The sequence below is a fragment of the Nicotiana tabacum genome, chromosome 5, assembly GCF_000715075.1.
Source record: "Nicotiana tabacum cultivar K326 chromosome 5, ASM71507v2, whole genome shotgun sequence".
In the NCBI taxonomy this organism is placed as follows: Eukaryota; Viridiplantae; Streptophyta; class Magnoliopsida; order Solanales; family Solanaceae; genus Nicotiana; species Nicotiana tabacum.
Genome location: NC_134084.1, coordinates 8,155,931 through 8,177,206, shown reverse-complemented (window position 1 = coordinate 8,177,206; position 21,276 = coordinate 8,155,931). Strand labels below are relative to the sequence as shown.

Below are 21,276 nucleotides of genomic sequence, written 5' to 3'. Positions count from 1 at the left end.
ACGAAATTTGCGAAACCCGAGCCCCGGGCCCACTTCTTGAAAAACTACGAAAGTCATATCACCGGATTCCTCGTCTCTCCACGAGTCCGTACATATAAATTTTACCAAAATCGGAGTTCATTTGACCACTCAAATCACCAAATCTTATTTTCAAATCCCTAGGCCTAAATCCTCAATTTTTCTACAATTTTCATGCTCAAATCCATACATAATTGATGTACTTAACTCAAAATAGGTGAGGATAACTTACCTTCACATTGATGATGAAAATCCCCTCTTGGAGCTCCCCAAAAATCGTCCATACTTTGAAGAAATGAAGAAAAGTGAGCTAAATCCGTATATAAAAGAATCTGTCTGTGCTTCGTCGAGTTGTACCTTGCACTTGTGTTATACAAGTTGTATATCCTATTAAAATTGTTCCTTGTCGGACACCTTCTGTTTAAATACCCATAACGTCTTGTATAAATATCTAAATGATATACAGTTTGAAGATTTAGAAATTAGACTCAAAGATCTTTAATTTGATAGGTTGTACACCATATAACTCTTTATATATCCCGAGATATGAGCTTCTAAAGTGCATCGTAAATTCTGCCGAAATTGCTCCAACAGCCCTTTTCGATCCATCGTAACTTTCTGAGATGATATCCAAATCGCGAATGGTTTAACTTTACGAAAACTAGAATATATGGTCTACAACTTTCGTGTTTTGCACTTTTTCTGATTTCTTATAGATTACAAGATATAAGCTTCCAAACAGGACTACTCGCACCTAAAATTTTCTGGGCACAGCAGAATTTTCTGCAATTTTTCCTAAGTCTGAAATCACTCCGAGACACCTCCGAAACACTCCCGAGCCCTCGGGGCTCCAAACCAAATATGAACACTGACTCTAAAACATCATACGAACTTGCTCGAGCGATCAAATCACCAAAATAACATCAAAATCAATGATTTGAGCCTTAAATCCAAGAATTCTTTCAAATTTCATAAACTTTCAAATTTTCCAATTTAAGGCCGAAACCCGTCAAACAACGTCCGTTTGTAACCAAACTTTACAGGAAGCGCTTAACCAACATATATGACCTGTACCGGGCGTCGGAACCAAAATACGAGCCCGATACCATTACTTTCTGATCAAATTTTATTTTCATTTTCCTTAAACATTTTCAGAAAACAATTTCACGAAAAAATTCATTTCTCGGGCCTGGGACCTCGGAATTCGATTCCGGAAACACGTTCAACTCCCATATTTTTCTATGGACCTTTCGAGACAAAAAAATTACGGGTCCGGGTTCGTTTACCAAAAATGTTGACCAAAGTCAACTTTAACAATATTAAATATCAAAATTTTTCAAATTTTTCTCATAATTCATATATTTCAACACAAAGATATTCCGGACACACTCCTAAGTCCCAAATAACCTAACGAAGCTATCCAAACCATAAAATTCGCATTTCGAATCCGATATCAAAATTTCCACTTCCGGCCAAATTTTCTCAAAAACCTTCAATTTTCCATCTTTAGCCGAACAACTCCAAAATGACCTACGGACCTCCGAATTCACTTCCGATCGCGCTCCCAAATCCAGAATCACCATACGGAGCTACTCCCAGTCTCGGAATCCCAAACGGACATCAATAACACTGAAATGCATTTTAAACCAAACTGATGCAATTTCTTCTAAAGTGCTATCTTCCACAATAGGCGCCAAAACGCTCCCGGGTTATCCAAAACCCGATCCGGGCATACGCCCAAGTCTGAAATCATCATACGAACCTGCTGGAACCTTCGGATCCCAATTCCGAGGTCGTTTACTCAAAATTCCAATCCTAGTTCATTTCTTCAATTTTAAGCTTTCAAAATGAGAATTTCCATTTAGATTTGACTCCAAACTTCCTGAATTTTAATTCTGACCATACACACAAGCCAATATACCTGAGATAAAGCCGCTCATGGCCTCAAACTGCTGAATGACGCGCCGGAGCTCAAAACGACCGATCGGGTCGTTACAATCTCCCCCACTTAAACATATGTTCGTCCTCGAACGTGCTGAGAATTACACTAAAGTAGTCTGAAATCACTTGTTTAACACCTCATGCACCTTCCCGTGCTACCACCACTCAGTTGAGCACATTAGCTCGACAACTCTGTAGGTATACTTCCTTATTCAAGCAAATAAACCATTAGGTCCAATTCCAACATCCTGAATTTCCTGCCAAGCCTGTTTCCATCATACGACCACCATATCAATCTCCACACGCTGTACCCAACATGACTGCATAACTTTGCTGAATTCACACTTTGCATCATTTTACTCATAGGACCACAATAACATTCTTTAAACATAATAGTCGAAATTCCACAAATCTGATGCTCCCATTGCATCTCATAACCTACATAGGTCTTGCTCTAGTTTTTACAACACCAGTACGACTGAAGAGATGTGCCGAAATTCATAAATCATGAATCTTCCCTCAAGTCTGAACATGAGCCAATAAGGCTAACCATAGCATTCATCCAACAATTCATTTACTCAAATTACCACTCATGGTCCTTTTCCGTAGCTGCAATAACCCACCAATACGCCAATAACCAGAATTCACGTAGGTAAAAAACCGTGCAATCAGCTAATCAACAACAAGCTACCCAACTTGGCTCGAAGCCATAGATCACAACACATATACTCTAGTGCTGTCGTAATATCATGGTGAGATTAAACTCACTCCATCATAAGCTCGTGGAAACACGAATCATCTGGAATTTTAACTCTTCTGCAATTCTTGCATTTACTCACACAACAGTTAAGCCCACTTTCTAGGCGACCAATTTTTTTTTTTTAAGTCCTAAATTTTTCAAAAATTTCGGCAGAGCCTCCTTTGTAATTGGTCCTATCCACCTGCCAGAGAATCACCAAAACCATCCTAACAACACATCCACAACTTGACAAAGCATCACAATGCATATCAATTACATAAATCTAAATTGATACATGGACATGCGTTGCACCTATTTTAATCATAACACATAGAAAATACCCTTCAACCCTCCATTATTGGGCTATTCAACCAAGTAGGAACATATTCTTCCTTTAATATTTTCGACCTTCAAGGTGGTCTCCTTGACTCAACGATTTCGTCATAATACATTTACGGAAGCGATCTCGGCTCCCAGACTTATCTAACTAGGAGACACGAAAAGTATTCTTCACGCGCCGATAACTCGGGCTACTCAACAAATCACAATAAGAAACGAATCACTTAACAGTTCATCTACTATCCAGTAGGCTTCTTCGCCACTACCAAGTCGTACAAATACACCTCGCAATACTAACATACTCATCACGTGGATATCCAACCGCCATTCCGGCTAACAAGGACAATAATGAACATATGAGTTCAAAACACTTGCTCACAAAATCAGCACCTCGGTGGTCAAGCCATTGGCAAAGATTTGGCCTCAAGTCCTCCAGACTGGTCTAACTTCAAATTCACAGAGATTACACCTCGCCCCTCGATCGGGGAATCAAAATCCATCGAGACACATCTGATACTGAGCGCCCGTTGGTGCATACGATCACGCGGAAGGAATTTCAAAAGTTTCTTTTAAAGCTGAATCAAGGACGCACGATAAGAATTCAAGAATGTGAAGTTTTCCTAAAGGTTCGGCAACCTCTTGAGGATAAGTACAGACGTCTCTGTACCGATCCGCGAGACTCTACTAAACTGGCTTATGACTCGCGAGACCAAGTAACCTAGGCTCTAATACCAACTTGTCGCGACCCAAATCCCGGTTGTGATGGCGCCCAGCACACTACTAGGCAAGCCCGACCATTATTCAACACTTAACCCAATTTATCAAAAATAGCGGAAAGAAATATCAATTAAGCAAGATTAAAGTACTGAAGATTTTAACAAAATACACAATATAATCTTACTAGGACCCGGTGTCACGAATCTGAGCCTCTAGAATACAGAATATCATCCTAATACACGATATATCCAAAGTCCGATAATGCGGAAATAAAGAGATAGGATAGGAGGGAGAAGATCAATGGATGCGAACGCCGTGCAACTACCTCGATACTCCCAGAGGCTGGATCTGCTGATCAACTGGATCTACTGAGCCTGAGACTTCCCTGAATCTGCACACAAGGTGCAGGAGTAAAGTGAGTACTCCGACCTAGTGAGTAATAAAAGTAACTACAGTCCGGAGATAATAAAATCCAGTAAATACACAAAGTAAGCTACAATCCGAATATACAGCAACATATGGAACTGAGCAGCTAAACACTAGTATAAATACAAATACATGAATGCAATGCAATGCATATGATGGTACATTCCAGTACCCACTGCGGCGTGTAGCCCGAGCCATCCATATTTGTTTATCATCGACGGTGCTCACTGGGGGTGTGTACAGACTCCGAAGGGGCTCCTACAGCCCAAGCGCAATATCTTGGTCAGTCATTGTTACCTGACCGGTCAGCCATTGTTACCACTGTTCAAGTATATCATCCAGTGTCATTGTTACCACTATTTCAAGTATATCACACAGTGTCATTGTTACCACTGTTTCAAGTATATCACATAGTGTCATTGTTACCACTGTTTCAAGTATATCACACAGTGTCATTGTTACCACTGTTTCAAGTATATCACACAATGTCATTATTACCACTGTTTCAAGTCACTTTATAATCAGTCCAGAAAATAATATAATAAGCCCCTTGGGCATTTACAAAATAGAAGTTCCCAGCCCGGAATACATTTAAAAATATCATTTAAGTTTTCAACACTTAGAATTATGGCTGAGTTTGCAAAACAACATTTAAAACCTTGGACTGAAATTAAATGATATGCAAATCATGCTAAGCAGTAATATCAATCCTCGAAGGATTTTACAAATCGGCACAAGGCCCCAAACATGGCATCAAGCCCAGTAATATCAATGAAGTATGTGTATCAATCACCAGTATAGTATAAACATCACACGGGATGGACCAAGTCACAATCCCCAATAGTATCCGACCCCGCACTCGCCATGGAGTGCGTGTCACGCCTCAATATAGCGTTACGATGTGAAAGTCCGGGGTTTCAAACCCTCAGAACAGCATTTACATCTATTACTCACCTCAAGATGGCCAAAAGTCTACTCCGCGATGCCCTTTCCTTTCGAATCGACCTCCTCGCGCGTCGAATCTTGCCAAAACCACAAGGAATATATTACAATAGGCTAAGGGAATATAACCCAATCGAAAAAACTCGAAAAATATCGAAAATCACGAAATTTGCGAAACCCGAGCCCCGGGCCCACTTCTTGAAAAATTACGAAAGTCACATCACCGGATTCCTCGTCACGCCACGAGTCCGTACATATAAAATTTACCAAAATCGGAGTTCATTTGACCCCTCAAATCACCAAATCTTATTTTCAAATCTCTAGGCCTAAATCCTCAATTTTTCTACAATTTTCATGCTCAAATCCATACATAATTGATGTACTTAACTCAAAATAGGTGGGGATAACTTACCTTCACATTGATGATGAAAATCCCCTCTTGAAGCTCCCCAAAAATCGTCCATACTTTGAAGAAATGAAGAAAAGTGAGCTAAATCCGTGTATAAAAGAATCTGTCTATGCTTCGTCGAGTTGTACCTTGCACTTGTGCTATACAAGTTGTACATTCTATTAAAATTGTTCTTTGTCGGACACCTTCCGTTTAAACACCCATAACATCTTGTATAAATATCCAAATGAAAAACAGTTTGAATATTTAGAAACTAGACTCACACATCTTTAATTTGATAGGTTGTACAGCATATAACTCTTTATATATCCCGAGATATGAGCTTCTAAAGTGCATCGTAAATTCTGCCAAAATTGCTCCAGCAGCCCTTTTCGATCCATCGTAACTTTCTCAGATGATATCCAAATCGTGAATGGTTTAACTTTCCGAAAACTAGAATGTATGGGCTACAACTTTCGTGTTGTGCACTTTTTCTGATTTCTTATAGATTACAATATATGAGCTTCCAAACTGGACTACTCGCACCTAAAATTTTCTGGGCACAGCAGAATTTTCTGCAATTTTTCCTAAGTCCGAAATCACTCCGAGACACATCCGAAACACTCCCGAGCCCTCGGGGCTCCAAACCAAATATGAACACTGACTCTAAAACATCACACGAACTTGCTCGAGCGATCAAATCGTCAAAATAACATCAAAACCAATGATTTGAGCCTTAAATCCAAGAATTCTTTCAAATTTCATAAACTTTTAAATTTTCCAATTTAAGGCCGAAACCCGTCAAACAACGTCCGTTTGTAACCAAACCTTACAGAAAGAGCTTAACCAACATATATGACCTTAACCGGGCGTCGGAACCAAAATACGATCCCGATACCATTACTTTCTGATCAAATTTCATTTTCATTTTCCTTAAACATTTTCAGAAAATAATTTCACGAAAAAATTCATTTCTCGGGCCTGGGATCTCGGAATTCGATTCCGGAAACACGTTCAACTCCCATATTTTTCTATGGACCTTTCGAGACCGAATAATCACGGGTCCGGGTTCGTTTACCAAAAATGTTGACCAAAGTCAACTTTAACAATATTAAATATCAAAATTTTTCAAATTTTTCCCATAATTCATATATTTCAACACAAAGATATTCCGGACACACTCCTAAGTCCCAAATAACCTAACGAAGCTATCCAAACCATAAAATTCGCATTTCGAATCCGATATCAAAATTTCCACTTCCGGCCAAATTTTCTCAAAAACCTTCAATTTTCCATCTTTAGCCGAACGGCTCCAAAATGACCTACGGACCTCCGAATTCACTTCCGATCGCGCTCCCAAATCCAGAATCACCATACGGAGCTACTCCCAGTCTCGGAATCCCAAACGGACATCAATAACACTGAAATGCATTTTAAACCAAACTGATGCAATTTCTTCTAAAATGCTATCTTCCACAATAGGCGCCAAAACGCTCCCGGGTTATCCAAAACCCGATCCGGGCATACGCCCAAGTCCGAAATCATCATACGAACCTTGATGGAACCTTCGGATCCCAATTCCGAGGTCGTTTACTCAAAATTCCAATCCTAGTTCATTTCTTCAATTTTAAGCTTTCAAAATGAGAATTTCCATTTAGATTTGACTCCAAACTTCCTGAATTTTAATTCTGACCATACACACAAGCCAATATACCTGAGATGAAGCCGCTCATGGCCTCAAACTGCTGAATGACGCGCCGGAGCTCAAAACGACCGATGGGTCGTTACAGAACACCTGAAGGCATAAAGCCAGTAGGGTATAAATGGGTTTTTGTGCGAAAACGAAATGATAAAAATAAAGTCGTTAGACATAAAGCACGACTTGTGGCACAAGGGGTTTCCCAAAGGCCTGGAATTGATTATATGGAGACATATTCTCCTGTAGTGGATGCTATCACCTTCAGGTATCTCATAAATATGACAGTACAAGAAAAACTTGATATGCATCTAATGGATGTTGTTACAGCCTATTTGTATGGATCATTAGACAACGAAATTTTTATGAAAGTACCTGAGGGATTTAAAGTGCCAGAAGCATATAAAATTTTTCGAGAAACTTGTTCAATAAAGCTTCAGAAATCTTTATACGGATTGAAACAATCAAGACGTATGTGGTACAATCGCCTGAGTGAATACCTGTTGAAAGAAGGGTACAAGAATGATCTAATTTGTCCCTGTGTCTTTATAAAAAGGTCTGAATCTGAATTTGTTATAATCTCCATGTATGTTGATGATTTAAATATCATTGGAACTCCTGGGGAGCTTCCAAAAGCAGTAGACTGTTTGAAGAAAGAATTTGAAATGAAAGATCTTGGAAAGACAAAATTTTGTTTTGGTCTACAAATTGAGTATATGAAAGATGGAATATTTGTCCATCAATCGACATACACCGAAAAGATTTTAAAGCGATTCTATATAGATAAAGCACATTCATTGAGTACCCCGATGGTTGTGAGATCACTTGATATAAAGAAAGATCCATTCCGACCTCATGAAAATGATGAAGAGCTTCTTGGTGCCGAAGTACCATATCTTAGTGCAATTGGGGCATTAATGTATCTTGCCAATAATTCCCGACCAGATATAGCTTTCTCAGTAAGCTTATTGGCAAGATTTAGTACTTCGCCAACACAAAGACACTGGAATGGTATTAAACATATATTCAGATACCTCCAAGGGACCATTGATATGGGTTTATTTTATTCAAATGAATCCAAGCCATCATTGATTGGTTATGCAGATGCAGGATATTTGTCTGATCCACACAAAGGTCGATCTCAGACAGGCTATTTATTTACAAGTGGAGGTACAGTCATATCATGGCGTTCGACAAAACAAACTATGGTTGCTACTTCTTCAAATCATGCAGAGATAATAGCCATTCACGAAGCAAGTCGAGAATGTGTTTGGTTAAGATCTATAACTCAACACATTCAGCAAACATGTGGTCTTTCTTCGAAAGAGAATATTCCAACAATATTGTATGAAGACAATGTTGCATGCATAGCTCAATTGAAAGGAGGATATATCAAAGGAGATAGAACAAAACACATTTCACCGAAATTCTTTTTCACTCATGATCTTCAGAAGAATGGTGAAATAGATGTACAACAAGTTCGTTCAAGTGATAATTTGATTGATCTGTTCACTAAGGCATTACCAACCTCAATATTTGAAAAGCTGGTATATAAGATTGGAATGTGTCGTCTTCGAGATATTAAGTGATTTTTCATCAGGGGGAGTAACTACACGCTGCACTCTTTTCCTTAACCAAGGTTTTGTCCCACTGGGTTTTCCTGGTAAGGTTTTTAATGAGTCAACAAGCAATGCATATTATAAATAACTATGTACATCCCAATATTTTTTTTGTAAGTTTTTAATGAGGCACATTATCTTACATGGACATCCAAGGGGGACTGCTATGAATAGTTTGTACATTGGATACTACTTTGGATACTACATTGGATGTTACATTGGATGCCCATGTTGTGAATAACTTAAAGATTAAATTTCATATTTTATGTCCATCATCTTTACTTTTTATGCCTATAAAAGGTCATGTAATTGCAATGAAAAATTACACCAAAGTGAAAGAAGAAAACACTTCTACATTCTCTCTATCTCTTCTTATTTACATTTTACTGCATTGCTTTTATTTTATAACAAGAATAGAATTTTTATATTTAATTTACTTTTATATTCTAATTGACTCAAACTGAATATTTTAGTCTAAAGTTCGAACTCGTAGTCCAAGAGACCGTGTAAGGCTTTTAGCCACATGATAACGTGTTTCACGTGCATCTCTTGAAATGAATTTATACGAAATTTTCAAGAGTAAAAATATTGTTGAAATTTTTTTATAATTAAAAAATATTTGAAATTATTATTAAATTATCTAAAAACATAAAAAATATTGTTTTTTTAACAAAATGTGTTTGCATTCGGTGTCCACATCAAACTAATAAATATAAAATAATATAGTTTTATAAATATATTTATCACTTAATTATAATTAGTTTATATATTCTTTCAATTTTTAATAATTATAATAAATTATTAAATTTGATGTAGACAATGCAAATTAAGAGTTAATTTTTCCTTTATTTTTTGGGGGACAGCTAAAGGAAGCGCAAATTAAGAGTTCTCTATATCATTTATTAGGTTTAGATTTAACTAACGTTTGTGAGAATATTACTATTCCCTCCTGTCCACTTTTAAGTTTGGTCTTTTTATTTTTTATTTTTTATGGTCCACAGTATTTAATTTTTTCTGATATAAAAAAATTGACTTTTTTTTCTTCAAAGTTATCCTTGAAGTTAAGAGTTTAGGAGTAATTTGTTATATTTTCAATGAGCAACTAATTAAATGAGTTGGGTTTAATAGATTAGCTAGAATAGGTAGATAAAAAGGGAGATTTAGATTAGAATTATTTATATACTATTATATTATTCTAATTAAACTAAGAATGAAATTTTTATATTTAAATTACGTTAATATTCTAATTAAAGCAAAAGGTATGTCTACGATTAGCTAATTTCATTCCCTAATTTGTCAACTGATTATTTTAGTCCAAAGTTCGAGTTCGTAGTCCAAGAGACCGTGTAAGGTTTTTAGCCACATGATAACGTATCTCTTGCTATGAATTTATACGAAATTTTCTGAGTAAAAATATTGTTGAAAAGTTTTTATAATTAAAAATATTTGAAATTATTATAAAATTAATCAAAAATATAATAAATAATTTTTCTTTAATAAATTTTATTTTCATTCGATGTTCATATCAAACTAATCAATACAAAATAATATAATTTGTTATAAATATATATATTATCACTTAATTATAATTATTTTATATATTCTTTTAATTTTAAATAATTACAATAAATTATTAAATTTGACGGAAAGAAGATGATCAAGTTAAGATGTCGCCTCTTTTGGGGTGGACAACGAAAGTGAAGCGCAAATTATTGGAAAAATGACATTGTATAGTCAGTTCTCAAAATAATAGCAAAAAAATATTTTTGTATTTTATATATATATATATATATATATTCTATATATTATATAATTATATAAATTTTATATAATTTTTGTATATTAAATATAAATAATTTCTGTCGCAGATTCAAAATAATAATACTCAAAAAATACTTGTTGATATTGACGTGAATTTTGACTTTATCGTAAGACACGGAGTGCTTTGGCGGTTTGGCCAACGTAGTTTTCACTTTGACGTTTTGTGTAAAGGCTTGATACTCGTGCTCAGTTGCAGGGCCGCATCAATTCTGGTCTAACAAATGTATACTCTTCGTTTCATTTTACGTGAACGTATTTCTTTTTTAATTCGTATAAAAATAATTATTTCTTTTTATATTTAAAAATTATTTATCCTTATATAATGATATATAGTCACACAAAATATATTCTATATGTTTTTGTTTATACTATAAGTTCAAAATTCTTTTTTTTTTCTTGAACTCCATACCCAATCAAATACGTTCACAATTATACTATATTAAAAGCACAAAGACCCTTAGTGAAATGTCAATTATTATTTTTACCCTTAAAAAATAGAGCTCGCACTAGACAAAATAGACTTTTAATTTTTAATATTTAAGAATATTAATGAAATTATTTTTCTAATATTTAGGAATATTCATAATTTTTTATTTTTTATTTTGAATTACAAAATCAATTAAAAATTATTGATTATAATTTTTCATATCCGAACTATGTACTAACTTATATAATTAAGAATTTGAAATCGAGTAGGTTTAGCTATACAAGTTCTTCCCTTTTAGAATTTATTACTTCAACATCAAATATTTAACCGATAATTGTAATTCAAACACTAAAACACGCTTTTGACTTAAATGTTCTCTTACCAAATAGTAGAACTTTTCGCTCTTTCTTCTTAAGTTTCGTATCAATTTGAAACTTAAAGACTAAAACAAATTTAAAATAAATTTCATTTAAAGAGTTTATTTGATGACTAAGTAAAAGAAAGATGGACATTACTTTAAAACGGAAAGGAATACGTTTTTTCTCAAAAATCGCTAGATTCATGTTTATTTTTCTTAATATAATATTTTCCCTCTTACATTTTGATTAAATTAAGTAATATCATATCTTATTTACTAAATGGGAGTTATGTTATTCTCAATTTCTTAAGTGATAGTTATACAAAGAAACTAGAATTTAATATCATTCATCAACCAAATTCATTTTTTGGTGAAGTTCTCAAATTAGAATTTTAAAACTAAAATTATAAATCTTGTTGCGAAATATCGTTGGTTAATTAGCACACAATCTCACACAAAGCAAATAGAGAAGAAAAATCAACATAAGGATTTAACGAGGTTCGGCTAAGCCTAATCCTCGGGGCAAAAGAAGAGAGAGTTTTTCACTATGAATGAGAAGAAAAACATAATATAATCTATAGAATCCCCAACTACAACCCATATATATAGATCCCAAAAGGTCCCAAACAAATATGAGAAAGGTTTCTCAATCTGACAAGGACTATACGTTTTCCTTTCCCAAATCTATTAGGACAATGGGTTTTCCTAAACCTATAGGGACTGTGAGTTTCCTAAAAATACAAAATAATTCAAGCCACAAATAACAAATCTTCCCCTTGGCTTGAATTCTCTTCATCAACAGGAACAACGTCTCTCTACCTTGCCCTCAGTCATCGCAAGGGCTCTATTGAGTACTGCACACACCAATCAAGTCTAGGCAATGCCTAAACTTGTTGGTCGAGACTGCCTTGGTCATCATATCTGCTGGATTATCATGCATAGATACTTTCTCCACTTTAACAATCCCCTTTGATATAATGTCTCGAATAAAGTAATGTCTGACTTCAATATGCTTCATCGCTCATGAAATATATGATTCTTAGTAAGATGAATGGCACTTTGACTGTCACAAAAAACTTGTGTCTTCTTCTGAGCTAATCCAGGATCACTTACCAAGTCTTGTAGCCAAATAGCCTCTTTAATTACTTCTGTAATTGCCATATACTCAGCTTCTGTGGTAGATAAAGCAACGACAGACTGCAAAGTCGCCTTCCAACTGATGACACTACCAGAAAGAGTAAAAACATAGCCTGTCAGAGATCTTCTCTTATCCAAGTTCCCTGCATAATCTGAATCGACATAGCCAACTAAGGATTCACTCAACTTGTCTTTATAAAAAGTCAAGCCTACATCTACAGTACCTTTCAAGTATCTCAAGATCCATTTCACCGCCTACCAATGTTCTTTACGAGGACACGCTATGTATCTACTCCGAACACTAACAGTATGTGAAATGTCAGAGCGAGTGCAAACCATAGCATATATAATGCTACCTACAGCACTCGAATATGGAACACTAGACATCTATTCCATCTCATCGTCTGCTTTTGGTGACATGTCTGCAGACAACTTGAAATGGGAAGCAAAAGGAATGGACACAGATTTAGCACCTATCATATTAAATCTCTTGAGGACCTTATCAATATAGGACCGTTGGGAAAACATCAACTTTCCAACCCTTCTATCTCGAGTAATCTCCATCCCCAATATCTTCTTTGCAGCACCTAAATCCTTCATCTCAAACTCCTCACCTAGTTGCTTCTTCAATCGGGTAATATGTAACATGCTTTTAGCATCAATAAGCATGTCATCCATATATAGCAACCAATATATACTAGAACCGTCTTCAAACTTTTTGTAATACACATAACTATTATATGCCCTTCGAGAAAATGCATTTTGAATCATGAATGTATTAAATCTTTTATACCACTACCTAGGCGACTGTTTTAGACCATATAAAGATTTCTTAAGCAAGCAAACATGATTTTTCTTATCCTGAGTAATGAATCCCTCGGGTTGACTTATATAAATCTGCTCATCCAACTCACTGCAAAAATACATTTTTCACATCTAACTGCTCTAGTTCTAAGTCATGAAGAGCCACCAAAAGCTAGTAAGACCCTGATAGAGCTATGCTTTACCACTGGAGAGAACACTTTATTGTAATCTATCCCCTCCCTCTGTGAAAAACCTTTAGCTACTAATCTTGCCTTGTACTTTGATGCTTCAACCACTGGATTGCCCTTTTTTCTTTTGAAAATCCATTTGCAGCCTAGTACCTTCTGTCCCTTTGGCAATGGAACAAGCTTCCATGTTTGATTCTTATGAAGAGACACAATCTCTTCACTCATAGGACCAACCCACTGATCTGCTTTTAGACTAGAAATAGCTTCTTTATAGCTATTAGGCTCAAGCACTTCAATGGTCTCTGCAACAGACAAAGTGAACTCCACAAAATTAGCATATCCAAGAAAATTACCCTCAGCTACGTTTGCAAACCTTTGTGGTGGATTGATCACTCTCTTCTCTCTGCTTGTTGCAATGCTATGGGGTTGTTACGCAGGTGCATCAACATTATCGTCTTGATCAATATTTTACACCTCCTCCACTTCCTCTACTTTAGAACTATTGGGCTGAGCTAGTGGAGATTCAATTTCTAGCTCTATGCGGTCACTGACACCACGATCTGTTTCTGTTATTGCCTTCTCCCTTTGACTGTCTAGTGAGGCAGATTCATTGAATGTTACATCCTTACTGATAATTAGCCCTGGAGTCCTTTGATCTGTGCACCATAACCTATAACCTTTCACTCCAGTTGCATACCCTAGAAATATGCACTTCTTTGCCCTCGGCTCAAGTTTTCCATCCCTCACATGAGCATAAGCAGGACAACCAAATATCCTTAAATTTGAATAATCAACAGGCGAACCGGACCATACCTCAAAAGGAGTTTTGAATTCAATAGTTGTGGATGGAGATCTATTGACCAAATAACAAGATGTATTGATTGCTTCAGCCCAAAAATCTTTGCTAACACATGAGTGTGAAAGAATGTTTCGTGCCCTATCATAAAGTGTTCTATTCATACATTCTGCAACACCATTTTGTTGTGGTGTTCCGACACAAGTGCGGTGTCTCACTATGACCTCCCTGCTACAGAAATTATCGAACTCAGAATTGCAAAATTCCAACCCACTATTAGTTCGAAGACACTTAACTTTTCTTTTTGTCTACCTCTCAACCATCGTCTTCTATTTAACAAATGTCGAAAATGCCTCATCTTTTATTTTCAGAAAATACACCCACACCATCCTTGAGTAATCATCAATAAAAGTCATAAAATACCTGGCACCACTCTTGAAGGGAACTCTGTTTGGACCCCACAAGTCAGAGTGTATATAATCTAACTTGCCTCTGGTCTTGTGCTCGGCCTTCTTGATAAACTTTACCCTTGTCTGTTTACCAAACACACAATGCTCACAAAAAATTCAAAACTTGATTTTTGTACCCATTCAACAAATTCTGCTTACTCAACAAAGACAATCCATTATCACTCATATGACCAAGTCGCAAGTGCCACAACTGAGACTGATTCAGATCACTTTTCCCAGAAGCTACAGCAGCTTCCCCTTCAACTACACTGGCATGAAGATGATACAATTTAAAATGTAGTTTACCCTTCATAAGTACCATGGAGCCTTTACACACTTTAAGTATTCCATTCTCGGAGTGAAATTTATACTCTTGATCATCCAAAGTCGAAAGAGAAATTAAATTTCTCTTTATCTGAGGAACATGCCAACACTCAATGTTTCTGATAATTCCGTCGAGCATTCTCAATTTGATGTTACCAACCCCCTCTACTGGTAATGGATTATCATCTCCCATATAGACAGTCTCACTCATTTGTTTGTAAGTTGCAAACCAATTCTTGTGTGGACACATGTGGAAAGTAGCACTAGAATCAAGAACCCAAGAATTTTTCCCATGACTAGAACTCATAGCACAAACTTCCCCTATATAATCACTATCATCAGAATTATTGTCAGTGTCAACAATATTTGCCGAATTATCTTTTTTCTGCTTCCTTCTTTTCTCCTTCAGCTTAGGACAATCTCTCTTGTAGTGACATTGCTCCCCGCACTCATAACAGTATTGTTTCCTTGCTCTAGACTTTGATCTTGCGGTTGACTTAATTCTGTTAAAAGTATTTTTATTGTGTTCTTCCTTTAATCACAAGATCCTCGCCCTCAATTCTATTGTCTGGAAAGCTCTTTTTCAACTCTTTAGATTTTAGTGCATTACTAACATCTTCTAGTGAAATGCTATCTTTCCCATATAGCAGTGTATCGGTAAAAGTATCATAAGACTGTGGTAAAGAACATAACACAATCAAGGCCTGATCCTCACTCTCAATTTTGATATCCACATTCTTCAGGTCCATTATAATTGAATTAAACACATCAAGGTGAGTTTCAACAGGTGTACCTTCGTTCATACGGAGATTGTATAACCTCTGTTTCAGGTAGATGCAGTTTGTTAGCGATTTCTTAGAATACAGATCTTCCAGCTTCTTCCATGCCATTGCTGCAGAAGTTTCTTAGCAATTTCCCGAAGAACGCTATCTGTAACGCTCATGAAGATCGCACTCAAAGCCCTCTCCTTCAGGTCTTCCTTCTTTGTCTCTTTCATATATTCAAGAAAATCTTCATCAATTGCTTTCCATAATCCTTGTAACACCAGGGACGATTTCATCCTAATCTTCCATAGACTGAAACTAGAACCTCCGTCAAATTTCTCTGCTTCGTACTTTGTTGAAGATGATGAAGACATCTTAACCCTAAATTATGTGTAGAAATCCGAACCTTGCTCTGATACCAATTGTTGCGGAATATCGTTTGTTAACTAGCATACAATCTCACACAAAGTAAATAGAGAAGAAAAATCAACACAAGGATTTAACGAGATTCGGCTAAGCCTAATCCTCGGGGCAAAAGAAGAGAGAGTTTTCCGCTATGAATGAGAAGAAAAGAACAATAAAGTCTATAGAATCCCCAACTACAACCCCTATATATAGATCTCAAAAGGTCTCAAACATATATGAGAAAGGTATCCCAATTTGACAAGGACTATAAGTTTTCCTTTCCCAAATCTATTAGGACAATGTGTTTTCCTAAACCTATAGGGACTATGCGTTTCCTAAAAATACAAGGAAATAATTCAAGCCACAAATAACAAATCTCTTAAATTTTATATGTGAATATTAAAACTAGGAAGGAAGAATGATAAATTTTAAATTTGGAGTGATGAAATTATAAAACTAAAATAAGTTTATAATTGAATATATTTAACGGATGATTGAAAAATTTTATGTGGTAATTTTTTCTTTTATTGAGTTAATTACACATGATCAACGTAGATACTTATGTCTCCAAGGAACTTCAACTTTTATCACTAAAGTCTCTGTACCTTTGGTGCAACGAATTCATTAAAGCTGGAGTACTGTAAATACTTTTGGAATTTAGATAAGTTACTTAATTTAGATTCTTCAATTTACTATACTTTGTTTACTAATGGTTGTATTATTGTAATATTTCTTTCCCTTATTTTTTTTCAATTTAAAAAGCAGGTAAATACCAATTATTTTGAAAATAATGAATCAAGAAAAAGAATAAGTTACTTAATTAAAATAATTTGGGAGATTTCGGGTTACTTGACGGACCAAGGAGTAATTTTTAAAAGTTTTCTAATGATAGGGATAAATTTGGTTAGATAGTATAACAAGAAGGATACATTTGGCCAAATAATATAATAGGGTTAAATGTTGACAATATTCGAAAGTAGATGGCTATATTTGGACATTTTCCATTCAACTAATCACTTTTCTTTATGTGGCTATACCACGGGTTACTGAACTGTCCTTTGGTCTGTCACATTAAGGTTAATAATTTTGGTATTAAAGTTCTGATACGGAGTGATATTTAGTTTATTTTATGTAAAAAAGATCTTTGTAAATCTTATGTACATGATTAATTGTTTCTTTAATACTACTGACTCAAAGGCTAGTAGCATTATAACTTTCACCATTCTTTATTTTCCTCGTCATCGTACTTGAGATTTGTTCTTAAAAAAGTACTATTGGGAGCAATTTCGAAAAGCCACTAACAACAATAATAACATAGTCAGTGTGATTTTACAAGAAGTCAAATGCTAAAAAAAGTGAAGTTTCATATCTTGTAGTGTTTATACCTCTTTTCTATTGAAGTTTTATTCATAAAGCCGGTCCAAAAACTTATATGGAGAAGAATTTCTTGCGGATATCAACTGATTAAAGTATGTTTGGGTCATTGTTATTCATTATTTTATTGCACTGTATTGTATCATTTTATGGATACAACATCTGAATAGATTGTATCTTTTGTTGTTGTTAAATACCATTTTTTTTTTGTGTTTGGTTTGATAGTATCATACTATAGTGTAACTGATAAGTTTACTAAAAATAATTTAAGAAAATCTCTTTCTACTAATTTATCATGAATTATATAGCTTGAAAATAAGAGCAAAAATCTGAAGAAAAAAGTTAACGATCATTAGCAAAAAACAGAAAACAAAAAAAAACGTAGAACAATGAAAAGAGACAAAGAAACGAACAGAGATTTGGAGATTTAGATGAAAAGAACGGCACGAATTAATTCTTAAAAAGATGGATGAAGACAAAGTAGGTCAATAGGTTAGAGGTTTGGAGTTAAACTTAAAAAAAGTAGAGGATAAAATATAGTTATGGAAAAAAAGGTAAGGTCATAATTGGAGAAAAAAAAGGAAATAATCCCACCACACTAAATCGATTGTTTCATAAAATGTGACTTTTCATTGTTCCGTAATAATGAATTTAACGGTACAATACAATCAATTTTAAATAAATAAATCAAAGCAAATATTATTTTGAGATAACAATGTAATACGATACAATGAGTAACAATCTTCCAAATAAGTTGTTAGCTGCCTGGCTGTTGTTGGCATAACAACTGGTACACCATTGATGAGCCCAAACAATTCCTCTTATACTAGGATAGATTTAACTCCTCAAATTACCTTAAAGCAGGCAATATCTTTATAATAACTCATGTTGTTTACCAATTTACAATTGATATATTACAATTAACCTATATTATAACTATTGCATAAACCATGAGTTATAATGACCCCCCCCCCCCGACGCACACACACAAATGTGACTGGAGCGTTAGTCAAGCCGAATGGCATAACTAGGAAGTCGTACGACCCATATCTTGTCACACAAGTCGTCTTGTGTTCATCGCCCTCCGCAATTCGGACTTGCCAATAACCTGTCTAGAATGTTGGTTAATTATCTTCGAAGCTCGGTGAGTTTGGGTTGTGACATTCTGTAAGGTGCCCGAGCAGGTGGCGTCGCACCCAACACCAACTCAATCTCATGGTCCACAGTACGCCTAGGCTGTAGTAGCATTGGTATGTCTTGTGGCATGACGTCTTCAAACACCTTTAGCAGCTCTTTCACAGGTACGGGAATAGGACCCAAAGAGCATTTTATATCTTCAATACATAGGGTAGCCAGGAACGTAGGTTCATGTCTTTTGACTCCCTTCTTCAACTGCAGAGTCGAGATGTTCTCCGCGGCCATCTTAATGGTTGTCCACGGGATAATGCAGGACCTGGCTCCGTTTTCTCCAATCATTAGTAGCATTTCGTCATAAGGTACGGGCATGGTGTTGATTTGCCTCAGGAATTCTAATCCAACTATCAACTCGAAGTCATCTATGATCACCACGCACATGTTGAATTTTCCTTCATAAGGGCCAAGCTTCACTGGTACTTCTTTGGCTATTCCACCCACTAGCTGAGGTGGTGAGTTGATAGCCTTGACATGACTCTTCCCTTTCCCACAACTAGACCAAGGCGATCCACCTGAGTCGAGGCCAAGTAGTTGTGGGTAACACCCGTGTCTATCATCGCCTGAATGGGCTTGCTATTTACTCTCATCCACATTCTTTTTCCCTTTCTTAGTGATTGGGCATGAGTCCTTCTTCTTACGGATACCAGCGCTGGTTCCCGCTAAGGCCTCAGAAATAGAACCAACAACTATATTGAAGGCACCTACTAGTTCTGTCTAGTCAGCATCATCTGTATCATCATCCGTCTCATCATCAAAGGTTTGATGGGCGTTCATCTGTGCATGTGGGCATTTATTTCTCCAATGTTGCCCGCCACAGTGATGGCATCCTGAATGGGGCTTCCTCCCCTGATCGTTGTTGTTAGATGCAGCACTATTTCTGCTTGGGGAAGGAGCCTAAGATTTGGTTGCACTCCGATCTCCTCCACTTCTGCTAGGTACATCATTTCTAGGCTGCCCCCTTTGTGTACCCCTCGGACAGACGATTGAGGCCTATCCTTCTAAGCTTTCACTTGATAGTCCCCAAGGCATTCTGCAGCTTGGATCGCCTTGAACAAAGTGTCTACCCTTTGTCTTTGCAGCTCCATACGCACATAAGGTTTCAAACCTTCCAGGAATATGAAGAGTTTGTCTTTGTTACCCATATCCTGTATGTTCAGCATGAGCGTGGAGAATTCCCACATGTAATCCCGTACTGACTTGGTTTGGCAAAGCTCTAGTAGATTTTTTCGTGCATTTTACTCTGCATTTTGGGGAAGAACTGTAGGCGCTGCCTCTTGTTCCCTATAGTCTAAATCCTCGGTGCGCTCCTATTGGAGGCCCTCGAATTTATCAAAAATTTCGGCTGCCTCTGTGACTGTCGTTTGCCAGTCTCCCTCAGAGTCGCGATTGATGTTTGCTATGTCACCTTCGGCATGCCGCATCCTGCGGTCCAGGTCGTCCAACCTTTGCACTAGCCTGGTTCTTAGATCTGGCACCGTATCTACGATGGGTCGTAATACGTCAACCGTTTCTTTAAGGGCTGCAATGAGATTCCCATAATTCACCATGGCCAGAAATGGTGGTAATGGCAGTGTTCCCTTTTTCGATGTCGAGCCTAAGCTCCAATACCAACTGTTAATTGCTTGACACCAGCACGGAGAATTGTTTGTTTGCTTGAAAGTTTAATTGTTTGATCCCCCATAATAATGCTTAAAAGAAATAAACCAAAGTTACAAGACTTGGCCTAACTAAGCTAGAGAGACACAATGAAGTACATGAAATAAAACTACTCTATATTTACAATGAAAAGGACTTAGTTTTATATAAGGTAGAAATAGGTTCCTTTGGCAGCAACCTTGTCTTTAGCATCAGGGTCTGCGCACGCGGTGCTGTTGGTATTTGCCTGCAGCAGAGCGCTGGCGATTAGCATCAGGGTCTGCACTCTCGGCGTTGTTTGCGCGTTGCGGCGTTGTTGGCATCTTCCTGCGGGTGGGCGCTGCCGAGGGCTATCAGTGGGGAGACAGAGGCACATGCGCGTTTGTCACTTGGTTTGGGCAAGGCCACAGGGTTGTCCATGGCGCTAGGCATTGGGAGGCTTGCCAAGACGTCATGGGGTGTGTCCAAGGGGTCATGGGGCATGGCTGGAAAGCCGCTCATGACATTATATATATATATATAATGTCATGAGAGGCTTTCCAGTATATATACCATAATATTAAGAGCGACTATTGTGAGCACATGATTTTTGCCTCATACGGATTACTCCAAGAGAATTCCCAAAATTAGGTCTTTTCTTTAATTATGTGTTATTTTTTAGGAATTATTGTATGATTTCCCTGATTGTTTGCATATATTTGTGTGCATGTTTAATTTTATTAATGCATTAAAAATACAAAAATATAACGTTTGCATTTAAGATTTGATTTTTACA

General features: G+C 36.5%; 1 long non-coding RNA gene across 1 annotated transcript; it reads right to left on the bottom strand.

The window, feature by feature from the left end:
* Nucleotides 1-3,910: 3,910 nt before the first annotated feature.
* LOC142180580 (uncharacterized) lies at nucleotides 3,911-5,588 on the bottom strand. Its single transcript, XR_012709189.1, has 3 exons — nucleotides 5,535-5,588; nucleotides 5,135-5,202; nucleotides 3,911-4,145 (listed from the first exon to the last, which is right to left on the bottom strand). It is a non-coding gene; the product is annotated as an uncharacterized LOC142180580 (long non-coding RNA).
* Between the last annotated feature and the right edge of the window lie 15,688 nt (nucleotides 5,589-21,276).